The sequence below is a fragment of the Bidens hawaiensis genome, unplaced genomic scaffold (genome assembly GCF_021521415.1).
Source record: "Bidens hawaiensis isolate Kalapana, Puna unplaced genomic scaffold, B.hawaiensis_p1.1 tig00003219_1, whole genome shotgun sequence".
Taxonomy (NCBI): domain Eukaryota; kingdom Viridiplantae; phylum Streptophyta; class Magnoliopsida; order Asterales; family Asteraceae; genus Bidens; species Bidens hawaiensis.
In genome coordinates, this window is record NW_027491175.1 from 275,041 (window position 1) to 296,541 (window position 21,501).

Below are 21,501 nucleotides of genomic sequence, written 5' to 3' on the forward strand. Positions count from 1 at the left end.
AGTTAGTCATACACAACTCAAGAAGGGAATAACCGTAAACGGTGAACGCAACCGCATTGAGGTGAGTTTCTAGCCCCACTTCCTTGTTATGTTTTCGGGGCTGTGTGCATACTCGATGTGATAGTTAATACACTTACCTTAAGTGGTAAGTGTATGCCTTGTATGATGTATGTATGATGATTGCTTGACGGTGCGTGAACGATCTTCGGATATTGCATGTACCGTCAGGTGGTAGCTAAAGACGTGATTGCTATGTATGATGTAAGATAAGATGCATGTATGAATATTTATGATGTATGCATAATGTACGTATGATAAGTTAATGGTACTTGAACCCTCTTCGGAGATTGCACGTATTGTCAGGAAAAATATTTAAGGACAGGTATAGTGTGAAGCTATGGAAGAAAGGGTACCGAACCCTAATAATATCCGAGGATGAAGGGTGACCGGACCCTAATAATATCCGATGATGAAGGGTGACCGGACCCTAATAATATCCGAGGATGATGGGTGACCGGACCCTAATAATATCCGAGGATGGAGGGTACCAGACCCTAAAAATATCCGAGATATGTAGGGTGAAACGCCCTTTATAATGTATGGTTAGATATGAATGTGTATAGACGAATGCTGATCTTGATATGTTGTAATGCGTACCTTCGGGCACGTATATGTGTATGAAAAGTAAGTTATGTGATTAACTAGAACTCACTCAGCATAGCTGACTTTTAGTATGCACGCAGGCAAATAGGTTGAGGCAGCTCGCGTGACTGAAGACACATGGTATGGAAATCGAAGATACTGGCATCTCGAAGAAATGTTGTGATGTTTTAAAGACTATGTTTTGTTTTAATTGACTACGAATGTTTTATAAGACAGGATTTGATGGCTATGTAAAATGTTATGGTTGAAGTTTTATTATTCCGCGAAAGTTTTTGTTAACTCTGATATTTAGAACTGCATTTATGAGTAAATCCAACGTTAAAGTAGGGCTACCGGTAACGGGGCTTTACAATGAAGGTATTTTTGTCAATTTTTTATATCTTCTATATTTTTGTACACTTTAGTTTATTAATTACTTTATAACATATTTGATGTGTATTTTTAGGACTCGATGTCGCTATCGTAGATGATGTTGGTATGTTAGACGTTGATGAGTCGGTCTTGGATATTATTGTTCCTCAGGTTCATGAAGATAACATTTTGGAAGTGATAGTACGGGATAGGCTGGTAAGTAAACTGATTTTATACAAATACTTTAATTTCATGTGATGGATCTTCAAACAAATAACTTTGTAATTCTACTTTTATTTATAGCGTTTGCCGGTTGAGTTTGCACGGAACAATAACTTGGATTACGAATCAGATTTGGTTTTAATAAATCCAAATGGTGTTGATGTCTCCACTGAAATTGCTATTGAACTGAATGGCAATAATGAGAGGTATAGGGTTCGAAATTGGACAAGTTTTGTTCGGTTGAATGGCCTTTAGTATGGCACTTTGGTGGTTTTCGAGTACAATGAGGCTACTCATTCGTTGATACTCACTGATGTTCTTGGTTGATGTTCAAGTTGATAATGGATTGTTAATTATATTAGGGTTTAAACACTACCATTTTGCTAACAGGTTCTATATGTATTTTGTTAGGTTTACTTATGTTAATTATCCTACTTATTTTGTTAGATTTAATATGTATGGTTTGTACTACTAATTATCACTTTATGTTATGGTTTTTAGGTTATAATTATAAGTTCATTGTCATTAGTTGTCTTCTCTGTATTGAAATATAAGTATACACATGTATATTTTAAGAATTATTACCTACAACTAATATGATCATACGTTCATTAGGAAACAACTATATATAACGTAAACTTGAATGCCATAAATTAATTATTTCAATACAATAAATCCTATATAATTATCTCTGCTATAATATATTTAATTTAAAAATGATTTAAAATTATTAAATACGAATACGTACATGTTATTTATTTTTATGATTACTAATTAAATTAACTATATTATCGTTAAATTTATTATTATCATACATTAAATGCAGTAATATTTTTTATTTTAGTCCTCATATTTTAAATTTACTATTATCATATTTCATACAAAAATAAACAAATCCTAATATTAGTACAATTATTGTTTCCATTCAAAGAATATATTATAAATTTTTGGTTTATATATACTTTCTCACTTTTCATTATAAATAAACTTCTTCAACATCATTACTTAATTTTCGTGTCTTCATACATGTTCTTTATAAACCAACGGAATAATTGATTTTGTAAGTGTTTTCTACATTATATACTTTACTTCCGAAAATTTTCTGGTTAGGTTTTTAATCATGTCATAGGTTTATGTTTGGCCGAAAACACAGATTGTTTATATTTAAACAATAATTTCCGGTTTGATTTTGCGTTCTCAAATACCCATTTTAAAGATTTCTTAATTTGAATTTCATTTATAATTAACTAATGTGTCGATTTTGATGTTTATACAAATTCAAATATATAGATATATAAAATTGATTCTTAAGAAAGCAGTTTGTTTTCTGATTTGTGTCTAAAATTTTATGCTTTATGATTTTCCGTTATTGTTCAATAATCTTTTTTTCATTTTGAGTTATAATATTTAAGAGTCTTTTGAAGATATAATTTATAAGACTTTATTTTCGTATGTTATGGTTCAGTAAAGTTTGCTTAACACAACTTTGAGGCTTGATATCTATATTTTTGGAAGATGTCTACATCAAAAAAGACACGAAAAAATGAATGAGCTTCATCTTCTCAAAATAACCCAAGTAATAGTGGTAGGTTGAATGATTTTATATTTTCTACCCAATGAATGATATTTGAAAAAATTTATTTTGTTTTTCAGAAGCAATAATGTTGTTATTTAATTTTTCATTTTTTTAAATGTAGGCCAAAATCAACCTTTACCATTATCTACCATATCCAACAATACAAAGTACATCCATTATCAATCAACACCGATTGTAACTCTACCATATCATGCAAGTATGTAAATTTTATTAAATCATGATTTTCAATTTTAAATCACATTTTAAATAAAATACTATTTGATATTCTTCAATTTAGGTGGTTGTATTTTACCGCTTAATAGTTACCAAGATAATATAGATCGTTTATCTAATAATACAAATTCTTATCCGCATCCAACCTATTCCTCCTTTAATCCTTGTGTCCCTGGTACGTTAATTAAATAATCGTTATTACTTTATTATTTATTATTTATTTGTTTCTCATTTTGTTTTTTAATATGTAATACGTTACAGTTAATCGCATCTTTGAGACCTTGCAAAATATTTCATCATCAACACAACTATCGTGTTTATAATCTAATAAAGAGAACGTTTCTCCATCAACAAATTCGAATGTCGACTATTCGAATGTACTAAACAACGGTTAGTCTTTACCAATTGTTTGCAACATAACTATACTCTTTGAATATTTTTATTTTTTTTAAACCTTTTTTTAGGTTTTAAAATACTAATATTACAACCTTTTTAATTTGAAGACCCTCAACGATGTACACCGTTATTCAACTATTCAAAGTCAAAAAGGAAAGAAAGACGATCAATTTTAGATGAAAAAAGAACTTCCTCCGTTTACGGGAAGAAAGATGTTCTAAAAAATACATGTTCAGGTATATTGAATTTTCTTTATAATTAATAATTTACATTTTTTGTTTTTTTTTGTTAATAAATGATAACCATATGGCGTAGTACAATTTGCTAGATGTATAATTATATTAAATTAATTTTTTTTATTTATTATAAAATTTATTTATAAAAATAAATTATCAAATCAAATGTCTATTGCAGGTTCTTCTAATATACCTGTTAGTGGTTTAAGCAACAAACAAAATTATTTTCCACAGATAACATATAATTCATTGATTCCTTGTGTCCCTCGTATGTTATTAAATTGTTGTTCACTATGTATTGTGTTCATCTAATTTTATTTCTCATGTTTATGATTAATATTTTAAAATATTCAGTTAATCGAGATTTTCAAAATTTGAAGAATATACAATCATCCACACCATTAAAGCGTGCACAATCTAATAAGGAGAACTTGTCTGCATCAACGTCGCCAAATCTATACTCTTCGATTGTATTAAACAACGGTTAGTGTTTTTAAAAATTTATAAGTAAACTTCTTTGAAAGCCTTTTGTTATGCTTAAATAATTATATCATCACCTTTTTATTTGAAGACTCTAAAACATCAACACCATTTGTGAACTCTGCTACTAACAAAAGAAAAGATAGACGATTAATATTAGATTCCAAAAGAACTGGTTCTGTTGATCGGAGCAAAACTGGTGTCCAAATTAACTCTTCATGTATATTTTGTTTTTAATTTAACTATTATTATCATTTTTTGGTCTTTTTTTTATTGAAACACTTAAAAGTAAACTGAATGCAATTAAATTTTAACAATAATGTCATTTTAATAATAAGCCTTCTATTAAAAAAAGATTATATTATATACATTTTGCACTTCCGTCCTGATTTTACAGCAACTTATAATATTAACATTGTATAATGAAACGTTTCATAATTTTTTAACTTAAAGATGTTACAATTTAACACATAATAATATTTCATATATTAAATTTAATACGGAGTAATTAAAAAATAAATTTTCAATTTATCTTTTGAAATATCATATGTGTAGTTTTCAATATTTTGTTGACAACCTTTATAGTATTCAACAGGTTGTATAAATAAATATAATGTTTTGTTATTAATTTTTAGTTTCTTTTATATTATTTACAATCTTAGTATTTTTTTTTTGTGGGCAGTGATAATAAATCAATGGACGATGAGCTAGAGATCTATATTATAAATTATTTGAAGACGATGTTAGATTCAAATAATCATTTGGTCCAAGCTTATCGGATGGTAAGAGATTGTTTTGAAGAAAACCCACAACTCGATTTGAAGTTGCGTATTATTGGAACAAGACAGCATGATGCGAGACAATATAACCTACCATCCAGTTCTGAAGTTGCCGTTTTAATTGTCAGTGATATTGGTGACGCTGTAGATAACCGAGACATAATTGTTACCAAGCAATCAGGTTCCTTAAAGCGTATCAGTGAACTTCATCCATCGTATACACCTCTTCAATACCCGTTGTTTCATCCTTTTGGTGAAGATGGTTATCAGGTTAATATACTTCATAAGAATGTTTCATCATCATCAACAGCAGCACGCAAGAAGGTTACAATGCGTGAGTTTTTTGCTTATCATATTCAAGACAGGCCAAATCGGTTTTCAACCATGTTAAATGGTAGGCGTTTGTTTCAGCAAATATTAGTTGACAAATATACGATGATTGAGGCACAACGATTACATTTTATACGCGGTAAACAACATGAGCTACGATGTGATACTTACCAAAGTTTACGAGGTATGCAATCTGTTGGAAATACCGATGTTTCAAGTGTTGGTCAACGTGTTATTCTACCATCCTCATTTACTGGCGGAGCAAGATATATGATGCAAAATTACCTAGACGCTATGTGTCTCTGTAGATGGTTTGGTTATCCCGATTTTTTCATAACCATAACCTGTAATCCCAACTGGCCAGAAGTTAAAAGATTTCTTAAAGATACAACGTTAAAGTCAGAGGATAGACCTGATATTTTATGTCGGCTTTTTAAGGTCAAACTTGATGCACTGATTAAATTGGTGAAGGATAAGTCTTTGTTTGGAAAGGTTCAAGCAGGTGATTTTCTTTAATTTGTTTAGTATAAATTTATAATCATCATCTAATTTAATATTTTACTTTGTATATACTTGAATTTCAATTTAAATAAACAGTTTATTTGTTTACCTATTAAAACTTGTGTAATATTTACCTTTATTATGCGTGTTGCAGTTGTTTACACGATAGAGTTTCAAAAAAGGGGGCTACCGCATGCTCATATTTGCATATTTATGTATCCATCTAGCAAGATTCATAATCCACAAGATGTTGATAAATTCATTTCTGCTGAGATTCCAAACAAAGACACTGATCCAGATCTATACAAGCTTGTATTTGATCATATAATTCATGGTCCTTGTGGTGATGCTAATCCGAATTGCACGTGCATGGTAAACAAAAAATGTTCCAAAGGTTTCCCAAAAATTTTTAATGATGAGACAGCTGTTGATTCGCAAGGTTTTCCGGTATATAAAAGAAGAGATAACGGGCAATATGTTGTCAAGTCAGATATAATGATGGGTAACAGAACTGTTGTTCCATACAACAAGATTTTATTAAAACAATTTCAAGCACATATTAATGTTGAGTGGTGTAATCAAGATGGATCGATAAAGTATTTGTTCAAATACATTAATAAGGGTCCAGACCGAGCAACAATTTCTCTTGTACAAACTAACAATGCTGATAACTCAAATCCTAATTTAGATGAAATCAAAGCGTTTTATGATTGTAGATATGTCTCTGCATGCGAGGCATTATGGCGGATATTTTCATTTGATGTGCATTATAGGATTCCGTCTGTTATGAGACTTGCTTTTCATTTACCCGGTGAGCAATAGGTAATATTTGGTGCTAACGAAGATATTGAAGATATTTTAAACAAGACAACTAATGCTTCTTCGATGTTTACCGGCTGGTTTGAGTGTAATAAGAAACATGACTTTGCAAAAACTCTCACATACGCAGAGTTTCCAACAAAGTATGTCTGGAAAAAACAGTTACGTAAATGGGAACCTCGCCTAAGGGGTTTTGCAATAGGTAGAGTTCATGCTGTTCCACCTGCATTCGACGAGGTTTACTATCTAAGAATATTATTAAATAAGGTTAGAGGCCCAGAATGTTTTGAAGACATTCGAACTGTTGATGGAGTTGTGTGTGAAATGTTTCGAGATGCATGTTACAAAAGAGGTCTTTTAGATGATGATAAGGAATACATAGAAGTCATTGAAGAAGCAAGTCATACCTATACTAGATATTATTTAAGAAATTTATTTGCTACAATGTTGATTACTTATAGTTTATCTAGACCTCATTTTGTTTGGGAAAGCACTTGGCAACTGTTAGTTGACGGTATTCAATACAAACAACAAAAAGATCATGGTACGATTAACTCATTTTTTTAATTATTTATATTATTGCAAATATATAATATACATTATAATAATATAAATATTTAATTATATTACTTTTTTATTTAATTTTCAGGTTTGATTCTTAAAGAAGAACAGTTAAAAAATCTAGCACTCTTGGAAACTGAAAATTTTCTAATTTCAAACAACTCCAGTCTTAGAAGATATAAACAAATGCCATTTCCAGATATGGAGACAATTTCAAGAGCAACTAATCCGTTAATTGTGGAAGAGCTCTCATATGATATCGAGACCATGAATAACGAATTTAATAATCTCTTTGATTCGTAAACAGATGAACAACGAGGTGTTTATAATGAAATAATGAGTGCTTTGATTGATTAAAAAGGTGGAGTTTATTTTGTTTATGGTTACGGCGGTACTTGGAAAAACTTATTTATGGAAACCTTTATCTGCATCGATAAGGTCTAAGGGAGAAGTTGTGTTGAATGTTGCTTCAAGCGGTATAGTTTCTTTGCTTTTGGAGGGTGGTAGAACCGCACATTCCAGATTTTTAATACCTATTAATTTGACCGAAGGTTCAATTTGTCCGGTAATATTACCACTCACTTTATTTTAATTTTATATTAATAATTTTTTTAGTATATTTGTCTTTATCTGTTATTTTAATATCAAATTACATTTAAATATCTTAATTTGGTTATGTTTTTTTATTATGTCATAAATTAGGTTAAAGGAAATACCGACGTATATGAATTATTGAAAAAGACAAGCCTAATAATTTGGGATGAGGCACCGATGATTCATAAGCATGCATTTGAAGCGTTGGACAGGACTTTAAATGATGTTATGAATGGTGATTCGGCCAATACTTCAGGAGCGGTATTTGGAGGTAAGGTTGTTGTTTTTGGCGGTGAGTTTCGCCAAATTTTGCCTGTTGTAACCAACGGTACAAGAAGTGAATGTGTCAATGCTTGCATCAATTCTTCTTATATCTGGTAAAAATGTAAAGTTCTTAAACTAACTAAGAACATGAGGCTTACAGTTGGATGTCAATCTTCAGACATTCAAAATATTACAGAGTTTGCTGATTGGCTATTAGACATAGGCCAAGGAAATGTTGGCGGTCCAAATACTGGAGAGGCGGTTATTGATATTCCCGACAATCTTTTGATATTGAACTCAGTATATCCGATGGGTGATTTAATAAGGTTTGTCTATCCTAATATATTAGATAGATTCAACGAACTTACTTACTTACAGGATCGTGCACTGTTGGCACCTTTGAATGAGGTCGTTCAAGAAATTGATGAACGTATGTTAGACCTCTTTCCAGGTGAAGAAGTAGAGTATCTAAGTTCCGACAGTTTAGCTGAAAGTGAAGACATTTCTGAGGATTTTTATCCACAGTTGTACTCTCCTGATTTGTTAAATGGTTTAAAGATGTCAGGCATGCCTAATCATAGATTGGCCCTCAAAGTTGGTGTTCCGATCATGCTATTAAGGAATATTAATCACAAAAAGGGTTTGTGCAATGGTACGCGCCTTCAAGTTGTTAGTCTCGGTAGGCGTGTAATTGAAGCAAAAGTTGTCTCTGGTACGAATATCGGATATCGCACTCTAATTAGTCGAGTAAGTCTTACACCAACTGATAAGAAACTTCCATTCAAATTAAAAAGAAGACAGTTTCCTATATCCGTATGTTTTGCCATGACAATCAACAAGAGTCAAGGTCAATCATTGTCAAGACTTAGATTGTATCTTAAAGATCCAGTATTTTCTCACGGTCAGCTTTATGTTGCTTTGTCACGAGTGAAGACTAAAGATGGTATTAAGTTAGTGATACTCGACAAGGAATCAAAGCTTATAAATAAAACAACAAATATTGTTTACAAGGAGATTTTTGGAAACACAGAATGTTAATTGTTTAAATTTCCTATGTAATTCGATTTGGAATCTCATAATAAATGTAATAGTTATAATATAATTTATTTTTTTCTCTACTTTACAACATTTGTACTTAACTTTTTGTATTTAATATTTTTTTGGTATCCTATATTTAATTTTTTTTATTTACTTATAAATAATTTGTTATTTTTAATATTATACATAAATTTTCTAGATATAAACATGTTTGTTTAAATTCGTTTTATAACATACCTTTTCAATATATACTTTTTAATTTAAATTAAGATATTTATCATACTATCTAATTAAATATTATTAACTATAGGGTAACTATACATTATAATAACTAGATAGATTTCATCATTAATTTTCTTGGAACAATAAAACCGTCACTTCTTATAGCTATTTTTTAATTTTCCATTTTAATCCTATTCTTCTTCTTCTTCTTTAACAATACTAAGTTTCTCAAGCTAACTAAACTCCTTTAATGGCTACGATTATGAACTGGAGGTATTGTAAACTATTCCGTAAGTATCAATTTGTATTTAGCAATTTAGCAACATTAGAAAAAGATAATATTGAATCAGTCATGTTGTTCGATAATCAGTTGAAACATCAGATACATCAGATCGGTCTTAGGAAGAATTTGCCATGTCAACAAGAAACAAATTTGATAAATGTTTTACATAATTTCTTTCATGATCTTTATCAAGAGGGTTTGCCTTATGAACATGTAAGGGAGTGGTTCTTTTACCCTTATCAAAACAAGGTTGTTGTCTGGTTCGAGAATAGAGAGTATAAGAATTTTAAGCCGAAACAACTATTGTCGTGTGATGATTTGGTGATATTGAGAGAGCTTGACGTGTTAAAGTTAGCAAATGCAAGAAAAGAACTTGCTCATCTTGAGTTGGAAGCTGAGGTTAGTTCGAAGGTCAAATGGTTAGAAGAATGTTCTAACTATGAGAGTGATTATGAAGATTTTCCCGACATTTTTGAGTCTGATGACGAACATTAAGGTAAAATATAACTCTTTTCGTATTGTTGTTATATTTAATACAAGTAGTAGATTTTAAAGACATTTTTACACTATCAAAGTTATTATGATTGTTATTCCGAAAGTTTGTTGTCCGATTAGGAAGTAGAAGGTAATATATTAATACTTTACATTACATATTGTTCATAGATTTAATACAAGAATTATATTGACAACATTTTTTTAGACTTAGTAACCACGCTTAGATGTTATTAATTATTAAACATGTTGTTATGTTAAATTAATTTTAATGATTTTTTTTTTTGTTTTTACAAATTTACAGGTGTTTAGGAATTTGAAGTTTGTGTTGGTTTAACTTTTGAAGATTTGGCTGATGTTTTAATATCAAGAACCTGTTTAGCGGTTTTGTTAATGTCTTTTGTTGGTACTGTAAATGTTTAGACAATGTAATTTGATAATACTTTTGTAACAAACTATCAACCACTATTATCTTAATTTGACCTTATGTTTAAATTTATTATTTGTAGTGATATGTTCTTTCACCCGCGTGTCATGCGGGTCTATACCCTAGTTAGTTAATAAATCTGTAACAAGTACCAAAAAAAATGCATTTGAAGATTATATTACCTTTCATAGGGCAGACTTGATTAAAAATTGCATTTTAAGATTATCTTCATCCTGTGTGAAACATTATTAACATAGTTACTATAATAATAACAACCCTAATAAAAGGTAACGTGTTTTTTTGGCACGTACACACGTTACATGTAACATCCTACTTTCGGTTATTATAATAAAAATAAATTTCGTTATTTCATAGTGGGTCGTTATCGGCTTAGATAAATAGAATACGAGTTGGGCTAGTGTTGGGTAAATGAATATGGGTTAGGAAAGAAAGAAGGAAAGACCATGGGCTTAAGCCCATGATCCATAAATATATAAACCCTTAATATCCATTTAATCCTCATTCACACATATTCCATACACCACCCAAAACACACACTTAAGATTTCTCTCTAGTTCTTCCTTATCTCTAGCCGAAATCAAGAAAGAAACCGAGCACCGACTCGAGGTAATGATAGTATTTTATTGTTTGAGCTTAAAACCGTTTGTTATGAACACAAAACGACGAGCCGACACCGTTAAACCGTTTAAGTCACGAGATCCGGGTGGATTCGGGTATAAACTGAACCTATGATGAGCTTAGGGGTCACCCTAGCTCAGATCTGGATCGAACGGGACGAAAAACGGTGAAAAACGAGTTAAAACACGTTTTTCCGGCGAATCCGCGGTTTTCCGGCGGCCGGCGCCGGAGAGGCGGCGCCGGAAAAGGTTGGTACGAGGTTAGCGATGTCAGGGAATGTTCTGACATTCCCTGACCTAACCCTAATTCGCTAAGGGTAACTAGCGAAGTGGGTGTGATTCGCCAGCCGATTCGCTAAGGAAAGATTAGCGAACTAGCATGTCATTCGTTAAGGAAATAAGGGCGAACTAGGCAATTCGATAAGGCCATTCGCTAAGAGAGGGACGAATGAACCCCCTTCGTTATAGGGTTCATTCTTTGACCAGATCAGTTCGTTAAGGTCTAATTCGCTATAAGGACCAGTTCGTTAAGATGCCTGATTCGTTACAAAGGCAGATTCGCTATAATGGCTAATTCGTTATGAATTCCCATTCGTTAAGAACTGAGTTACGAATTAGAACTTTGAAAGAATGACAGAACAGTCCCTGGACTTAGAAAAGAATGATATAATTACAAAGTGACCCTTGGACTTTGATGATTTATGAAAGATGCCTTCAAGGGTTAAAGTGTAGCGATTAACTAACCGGTAATAATCCAATGAAGTAAAACCGGCTTAGATACGTAAGATTAAGTATACGATAGGAAGAGTTAGAGCCATATTTAATATATGTATGATTATACAGTTAGTCATGCACACCTCAAGAAGGGAATAACCGTAAACGGTGAACACAACCGCCTTGAGGTGAGTTTCTAGCCCCACTTTCTTGTTATGTTTTCGGGGCTGTGTGCATACTCAATGTGATAGTTAATACACTTATCTTAAGTGGTAAGTGTATGCCTTGTATGATTTATGTATGATGATTGTTTGACGGTGCGTGAACGATCTTCGGATATTGCATGTACCGTCAGGTGGTAGTTAAGATATGATTGATAAGTATGATGAAAGATATGATGTATGTATGAATATATGATGTATGCATAATGTATGTATGTTATAATGATGGTACGTGAACGCTCTTCGGAGATTGCACGTATTGTCAAGGAAAGTATGTATGAACAGGTACGGTACAGTTACACTAAACAAAGTGATCAGACCCTAATAATATCTGTGATGGTAGGGACCAGACCCTAATAATATATGTGATGGTGGGGACCAGACTCTAATAATATCTGTGATGGTAGGGACCAGACCCTAATAATATCTGTGATGTTGGGGACCGGACCCTTTATAATATCTGTGATGTTAGGGACCAGACCCTTATAATATCTGTGAGGTTATAGAGCGGAAGGCTCTTTAAATAGAACGGATAGTTATGTATGAAAAGTAAGTATGAATAATGTACACCCCTTCGCGCACGTGTGCAAGTATGAGAACAGATTGTATGTTGTATGATTAACTAGAACTCACTCAGCGTAGCTGACTTTTAGTATGCACGCAGGTGAGTAGATTGAGGCAGCTTGCATAAGAGAAAGCACATGGCATGGACTTGAAGAAGCTGGCATCTCAAGAAATGTTATGTTATTCTAAAGACAATGTTTTATGTTTTAAATGATTTGAATGCCCGTTAAGACAGCAAAGTATGGTTTTGTAATATGATGGTTTGAATGTTTTAAGATTCCGCGAATGTTTTTATTAACTCTGATATTATGAACTGTGTTTATGAGTAAATCCAACGTCCAAATGTGAGGCACCGGTAACGGGGCCTTACACACGTACACACGTTACAGGATACATAATTATTTTTAAGAAAACAGAGAAACTACTCTCGAAATTTCACTTTCTTTAGTTTGTTCTTTTAAATGGGGTTAAATTAGAAGGTTAATCAGTTCAATTATACAAAACCCAAATTTCAAGCTTAAGGCTAGTAGATGGGTGAAATTAGGGGCGATATTTGTGAACCTGATTGTGTGTTTCGAGGAAGCAGTGAAGAAACGCTCGGAGCTCACGGCGGCGGTCTTTTCCAACCTAATCCGTCAGACGCCCATAGCCGTACTGCCTCCCTCTAACACCATCTTCCCTATGAGAAACAAAACTTGAAGATGGAGAGATAAGTATATGCAACCACAAAGCATTACAAACCTGAACAATGGATTTGGGTGAAACAACCGACATAAAATCCCCGGCAACAACTCGGTTTCTCTCTCTACCAAACGTCACATACAACCACAATTCGTTGGATCTCTTAAGCGGGAGAGAGAGAGAGAGATATATATATACAAACGGTGGGTGGTTGCTGCGGTGGTTTGAAGTATGAGAGAGAGTGTTGTGCATAATCAACATATGAATGAAACGTGGCTTATACTGGGCTGAACATCTATGATGAATAAACAACAAAATGAAACGTGGCGTGAAGAAAGAAATTACAAACGACAATACATAGCGTACAAACAGTAGAAGCGGTTTTTCAATGAACGGTAAATTTCAGTGTGAGACCCAAGTTACAAAATATAATATATATATAATCTGATCTTTTATAAAATACGCAAACTTTATTTTTAATGCGTTAATTAACAAGGTGATATTAAATATATTTTAGATTAAAACTCTTTACTAATATCAAAACCTTTATTAGTTTTAATAATCTAATATATATAGTTTTAGCAAAGATTTGGAAAACGAATAATTTGTGTGTCGGTTCCTTGTAAAATATAAATTAACTAGATTTTCACTCGGCGCGTTGCGCCGGGGCAGTTGGTAAAACATCAACGTTGAAACCCGGGTGTTGGTAGAATCAGGGCGTTACATCAGTGAGTTGATGCGAATTCAGTTAGTATCGTTTACGTTCGTTACTGTATAGACACCATTAACATATAAAAAATATATCCGTCAAATTAGCATATAAAAAATTTATGCGGTGGTAAAACCCAAGCGTTGTCGGTCCTGGGCATTAAGGCGGTGACTATACACAGCATCGGTCGGTTTCGGCTAGGCTACGCTACGTTTGTCACGGTACGGGAGCTAAAAAAAGAGAACAAAATATAAAAACAGAGTTGACCAATGAGGTGGTGTCGGTCGGTAAACTTAAACGTTGGTAAAAACGATCGTTGTTGGTCTCAAGTGTTGAGATGTTGAGTCTATGCGAATTCGATCGTTTTCCATCATGTTCGTTACGGTATTAAAACGGGAAAAAAAAAGCAAATGCTATGGACAAGTATGGTGCCGCCAAGTGGCCCAATGCCGGCTTAGCGGCACCAAACTTGTGTTTTATATATATTAGATAATTATTAACTTATATATTATTTATAATGAGTTAATCAGGCATCATGTGGTGGCGTTGATAGCCGAAAGACAAGGGCACATGCACCGATCAGCCGGTGTCCCGATGATTGAGTGCTATGTGCCTTATGTCCAAGGCTTGATGCAAAACTACTATCGAGCCGGGGGTCTCACCGGAAGCAGCCTCTCTATCCCTATGGGATAGAGGTAAGGCTGTCTACATCTTACCCTCCTCAGACCCTACCATAGCATTGCTATTGGTGGGATATACTGAGTACGATGATGATGATGATGATGATGATGTTGGTACATGTTTGTCAGTAGTTCATAGTCTAACGATTGTAATCGAGTCTGTAATGTAATTATGTTTTTGATTATGTTTATGTTTATGTAACGAGCGAAGTTGTCAACAAGTTCGCTTAGGCGAACTTGTTGAACAAGCGAAGTTGTTAACAAGTTCGCTCAGGCGAACTTGTTGAACAAGCGATGTTATGGACAACTTCGCCTGAGGCGAAGTTGTCGTGTTTATATAAACTGTTCACCGTAACAGTTGAGAGGAGCGAGTTTTGGTTAGGTTTTCGTTTCAGTGTGAGTTACGTGTTTACAAGTCAGAGTCTGTAATAGTGACCTCGTGTCACGTGTTCGGGTTATCAATATAACGTGTTTCGGTTATTGCTCGTGTGTTTGTTATATACGTATTCTACGCTCGTATCTACCTACGCAGGGATTCCGCACCTGCGCAGATAGCGACATCCCGTGTACGATCCGTCCAGGAACCTACAATTGGTATCAAAGCCATCGGCTCGATTGTGAGGTTCGGGATTTCACGCGGGTGTAGAAAACGTCTCGTTTGACCTATTCACGGGACGAGTTTTTGTTCGTATTGAGTTCTAATCACTATATACAGTCATTTTCAAGCCTTTACAACGACCGGAAACTGCAGAATCGTCGAAAACAGATCTGAATATTTTCAGTGTTCATCGGGCGAAGTTACTGTTCTTCAGGCGAAGTTGCCGTCACTGAAAGTAGGGTTTCGGCGAAGATATAAGGTTCAGCGAAGTTATTCACAACTTCGCCTGCCTCATAAGTTTGCCTTAGCGAAGTTATCCTCAACTTCGCTTACCTGATAAGTTCGCTTACCTTAAGCGAAGTTATTCTCAACTTCGCCGAGTCACACGAATTTAAGAATTTTTCCAGCGAAGTTAACACTTAAGCGAAGTTATTCTTAACTTCGCCTTTAGTACTGTTTGGACAAACTTTTGAATTTTTCGGGTTTTTTTTTTAGAAGATGTCGCAAATCAACATCTCTGAATTGGTGAAAATGGAGGTCGAAGCGGGGTCAGCCACTAAGGCCCCAAGGCTGTTAAAAGGAACCGACTTTGTTGCATGGAAGGATCGGTTTATTCAGTATATTAAATACCAGGATGCAAAGATGTGGGTGTGCATCCAGGATGGATATATCCCACCGACAATGGTGTACGAAGGTCGTGATGTGGTTAAGAAGTACAGCAAGATGGAGGAAGAGGAGAAGAAGATGTACGAAGCCGAAAGCAAGGCTCACGCAGCTATCACTATGGCTCTTCCACAGGAGATCCTTCATACTTTCAGAAAGTATACATCGGCTCGAGAGCTTTGGGATGCTCTTGAAAATAGATTCGAAGGGAACGTGGGTATTCGTGCCTCGAAGATTAAACTGTTGAAGACTCAGTTCTCTGTCTTCAAATTTTTGAAGAACGAATCTCTGGATGATATTATCACTCGATATTATCATCTAATAACAGAGCTAAACAACTATTCGATTGCTTACAGAGAAGAGGAGATAGTTGAAAAGCTTCTCGATGCTCTCCCACCGAAGTGGGAAATGTACACAGTTCTGATGAGGGAAGACAGAGACTTTCCTAATTGTGATTTGGAGACAGCAGTAAACAAGCTCAGAACCTTTGAGCTTAATATGGTACGTAAAGAGACACCAACAGATCAGATTCAAGACCCTGGTATGTATGGTGCCAAACTTAACTCAGGCTCAAGTTCGAAGCCTGAATCTGCTGCTTACTACTCCAAAGAAGAGTCAGGTTCTAGCTCTTCTCATGATGGAAACGTTTCAGTAAACATGAACGGTGATGTTTGCTTTGCTGCTGGAGGTTCAAGTGCTTCGAAACCTCAAACATCCAACAGTAGTTTCTCTCCTAATGCCTCAAGCAATAACTATTCCAAGATGCCAATGAGTGTCAAATCTGCTGAAGAGCAGTTTGCAGTCTATGCATATTTTATTGCTTCATATGAGAACTACATACAAGGGAAGATTGTGGACCCTGCTGTTTTGAATGAGGATTATGACCAGATCGATGCTGATGATCTGGAGGAGATGGATTTGCAATGGCAAATGGCCATGATTGTGAGGCGAGTCAATCGTTTCATGAATAAGACGGGGAGAAAGTTTGTTGGTGGTAGGCCCGGATTCGATAAGTCTAAAGTGAGGTGCTATAACTGTCAACAGTATGGGCACTTTGCTAAAGAATGCAGAAACGAGAGAGTTGAACGGGGTCAAGGCCGGTCTGCACAACCTACTGGGATTTGTAAAGACGTCAATGCCATGTTGTCCAGAGAAGCCGGTGAATACAACTGGAACCTGCATGCGAATGAAAATGGTGAGCAGGCGAATATGGCTAAGGTAGAAAATGAAGATTGTGAGAAGATGACTGGAGAGGAGAAAGCTACTGGTAAGGAGAAAGCTTTCATGGCAGATAACGATGGTCAACCCTCCGAGGTAAGTTCTAAACCTGTTTGTACAAAATGTGAGAATTTGTCTGAGCAACTTGCTACCATAACTGATCAGTATGTTCGTTTAGATGCTGAATTTAAAACTCTTAAAGAAGATCATCATTTTACTAAGGCAAGAGAAAACAGTTACAAAGTTAAAATAAAAGCATGTGAAAAAGATATCAAAAGCTTAAAAACTAAACTTGCTGAAAAAATTGATGTAATTGACCTAAGTTATGAGGTTTTAGAAGAAAAGACTAAACTTATTGCTGAACGAGAAAAGAAGATTGCTGACCACCAGGTGAAAGTGGTGGAACTGAACCGAAAACTCGAGCAGTTCCGAAATTCCTCAGCTATTCTAGATCACCTCGTTAGTGATCAAGGTACCTCTGCAAAGAGGGGAGGAATTGGTTATCACGAGGTGCCACCACCTTATAACCACAACTACACTTTCAACCCTAGTATTCAGAAATCTGTGGATTTTGAAATTCCTCAGACAGTTCCAATCAAGATTACATGTAAAGAACCAACTGTTAGTAATGGCGAAACGGTTTCGCCTGTTTCTAGTGTTAATATTTCTGTTACGAGTCCAGTCTCATCGGATTCGGATAAGTTGTCCGAATCAGGTAAGACGAAAGAGAAGGTAGTGTTACCCACTGGTGGAGATAAAAATAAATCTTCTAAAAAGAGTACTCCACTCAACCCGTATGTCCCACCTTATGTGAGACGAACGGCTGGTAACACTGCCTCTACATCCAAACCAACATTTGAAAAGAAAATTGAGAGTAGGTGTTGCTTTAGATGTAATAAATTAGGACATCTTGTTGCAGATTGCCCTCTGACGCCGAGATACAGAGGTGTGAGGCCAAATAAAACTGAGAATAAGCATCAGTTTGATACTGCTAAAAATGAAAACTTTTCAAAATGCCAAAATGTAACTAATTCAAGTTTTCATAAAAACAAACCTCAGTTTTTCAACCAAACCACAAGATATAACACTTTCAATTCACATAGGTTTGGAAGGCATCACACTCAATCTTCAAGGAGATTTCCTAACAGGACTTACAGGAATTATCCTGATGCTAACTTTGGAAAGCCAGGGTACGGGACGTATCGATCCAAGACCAATTGGTCTTGGGTCCCAAGATTCTAATTCTCTGTTTTATTGTGCAGGAACAGTTGAACAGGGCTGCCCACAGTCTTTGGATTGTAGATAGCGGCTGTTCCCGGCACATGACGGGCAACAAACACTTGTTGCAAGACTTAAAACCTGTTCAGGGAGCGAGAGTTAGTTTTGCTGGTGAAAGCGGAGGAAGAATTACTGGTAGAGGTACAGTGTCAAATGGAAGGATGACACTTGAGAATGTGAATTTTGTGGAGGAATTGAAGCATAATCTGCTGAGTGTGTCGCAGATTTGTGATAAAGATTACACTGTCCATTTCACGAAGAATGAAGCGATCGTATTGAAGCCTGGTTTCCAGATACCAGACGAGTGGATAGTAATGAAAGCTCCACGTGAAACAAATACATATGTGATGGATATGAGGTTTACTGAAATGGCCACGGGAGAATCTTGTTTAATGACGAAAGCAAGCGAATCAGAATCTGAATTGTGGCACAGGAGAATGGGGCACATTCATCTTCGGAAGATGAACTTCATTGTCAAGAATGGGCTTGTGATGGGCGTTCCCTTAAAAAGTTTTAACTTTGAAGACAAATGTATAGCATGCAAGAAGGGAAAGCAACACAAGAAATCCCATCTCACCAAGAAGGTCAACTCTATTGCCGGTACTCTAGAACTACTTCACATGGATCTCTTCGGTCCCGTGAATGTAAAAAGTCTAGGAGGTACTTCTTACTGCTTGGTGATCACTGATGACTACTCGCGATATTCGTGGGTATATTTTCTGAAATCGAAAGATGAGACGGCTCAAATGGTGAAGAATCTAATTACAAAGGTTGAGAACGTCATGAGTAAATCAGTTAAATACATCAGAAGTGATAATGGAACAGAGTTCAAGAACTTTGAAATGGAAATCTTCTGTCTTCAGAAAGGAATTGAACATCAATACAGCGCTCTGTATACTCCGCAACAGAATGGAGTGGCTGAAAGGAAGAACCGAACTTTAATTGAAGGAGCCAGAACTATGTTGGCAGATTCAAAACTTCCTGTGATATTTTGGGCTGAAGCAGTTGCTACAGCCTGCTATGTTCTGAATAGGGTGTTAACCGTTAAGAGACTTGGTAAAACTTGCTACAAGCTTATGCATGGAAGGAAGCCCAACTTGAGTGGTCTTGAACCATTCGGGTCTCCTTGTTCGATTTTGAAGACTAATTCGAAATTTGGTGAAGTAGCCGATGAAGGAATCTTAGTCGGTTATGTTGTTGGGACTCCCAACAGACGGGTCTTCAATACATCGACTTGCAAGGTGGAGGTGGTGTGTAACACCGACATTACTAGTTACCAATCGCCAAAACCAAGCAATGGACCTGCTGAGCTTTTCGACTATGTTAAGCTGTTTAAGTCATTTAACATCCCTAATTTGGAAATTTCTGAAGAAGAAGAAAGAATTGCGTCGAAGATGATACTTGATGAGGAAGAGAATCTATTGCATCGACAGTTTATTGAGAAAAGTCAACCTTCCACATCAAACACTTTTGATACCCCTGCTGCCTTACCTGAAGATGAGTTTATCAATCCATTTCACTCTCAGCCAGAAACAACTATTGATGAGATCTCTTCAAATTTGGAAGATAATTTGCATGTCGGTGCTGTTCCGACCACGAGAATTCACAAAGATCACCCATTGGAGAATATTATAGGTGATGTGTCCTCCAGTGTACAAACCAGAAGTAGCTTGAATGAGCACACCTGTGTTTATACAAGCATTAAAGAAACGGGTATAATGAACGAATGTTTGTACTCCTGCTTTATTAGCCAGATTGAACCGAAAAATTATCAAATGGCTCTTAAGGACAGCTCGTGGGTCGAGGCCATGCAAGAAGAGTTGGCTCAATTCGAGAAGATGGAAGTCTGGACCTTGGTTGAAAAACCAAGGAATGTGCATGCTATAGGCACAAAATGGGTGTTTAAGTGCAAGAGGGATGAAAAGGGGATTATCATTAGAAACAAGGCAAGGCTGGTTGTTAAAGGGTTTAATCAGCAAGAGGGTATTGATTACAATGAGGTGTTCGCTCCTGTCGCCCGGTTAGAAGCGATAAGATTGTTTTTGGCGTTTGCTGCATGTAAGAGAATGAAGGTGTTTCAGCTGGATGTGAAGAGTGCGTTTTTAAATGGGAAAGTTGATGAGGTTGTGTATGTTGAGCAACCTCCGGGTTTTCCTGACCCAGACTTTCCAGATCACGTTTACAAGTTGAGCAAGGCGCTGTATGGATTACATCAGGCACCTCGTGCCTGGTATTCAACGTTATCGGACTACTTACTCGAGAATGGTTTTGAAAGGGGTTTAATTGACAGCACACTGTTCGTGAAGAGAGAAGGAAGCGACTTCCTACTAGTTCAAGTCTACGTGGATGACATCATATTTGCTGCATCAAGAGTCTCCATGTGTCAAGATTTTGAGGATGTCATGAAGAAAAGGTTCGAAATGAGTGCTATGGGTGAACTAACTTTCTTTCTAGGATTGCAGGTTGATCAGAAGAAGGACGGGATGTTCATTCATCAGACGAAGTACGTTCATGATGTGCTCAAGCGATTCAAGATGGAGGACAGTTCTCCATATGACACTCCAATCTGCGTCAATCACAAATTGGGCGCTGAATCAGATGGTGACGCAGATGTGGACCCAACTCTGTATCGGGCGATAATAGGTTCATTAATGTATTTAACTGCTTCTAGGCCTGATATAATGTTTGCTGTTTGTCTTTGTGCACGTTTTCAGGCAAATCCGAAAGAATCTCATTTGAAAGGTGCAAAGAGGATACTACGGTATCTCAAGGGCAAGCCGAAGCTAGGGTTGTGGTACCCGAAGGGAGGAGACGTGGAACTGGTTGCTTATACTGATTCTGATTATGGAGGGTGCAATCAGAGTCGGAAGTCGACAACAGGAGGATGTCAGTTTCTCGGTGGAAGATTAGTTTCCTGGCAGTGCAAGAAACAGACGTCAGTTGCAATCTCAACATGTGAAGCTGAATATATGGCAGCATCCAACTGCTGTTCACAGGTTTTGTGGATTCAGCAACAATTGCGTGACTATGGTCTGAATTTCTTACTCACTCCTATTTTAATTGATAACA

General features: G+C 35.6%; 1 long non-coding RNA gene across 9 annotated transcripts in view; it reads right to left on the reverse strand.

Annotated features, from left to right (window-relative positions):
- The window catches only part of LOC143622563 (uncharacterized), a 64,776-nt gene extending 51,325 nt beyond the window's left edge, over window positions 1-13,451 (reverse strand). For 8 of the 9 annotated variants that reach the window (XR_013151741.1, XR_013151740.1, XR_013151737.1 and 5 more), the window contains exons 1-2: window positions 13,167-13,451; window positions 10,651-10,701 (exon numbers count right to left, since the gene is read on the reverse strand). This is a non-coding gene — a long non-coding RNA (uncharacterized LOC143622563). The remainder of the gene's footprint in view (window positions 1-10,650; window positions 10,702-13,166) is intronic. The other variant, XR_013151738.1, reaches the window with a different exon arrangement.
- Window positions 13,452-21,501: the final 8,050 nt, after the last annotated feature.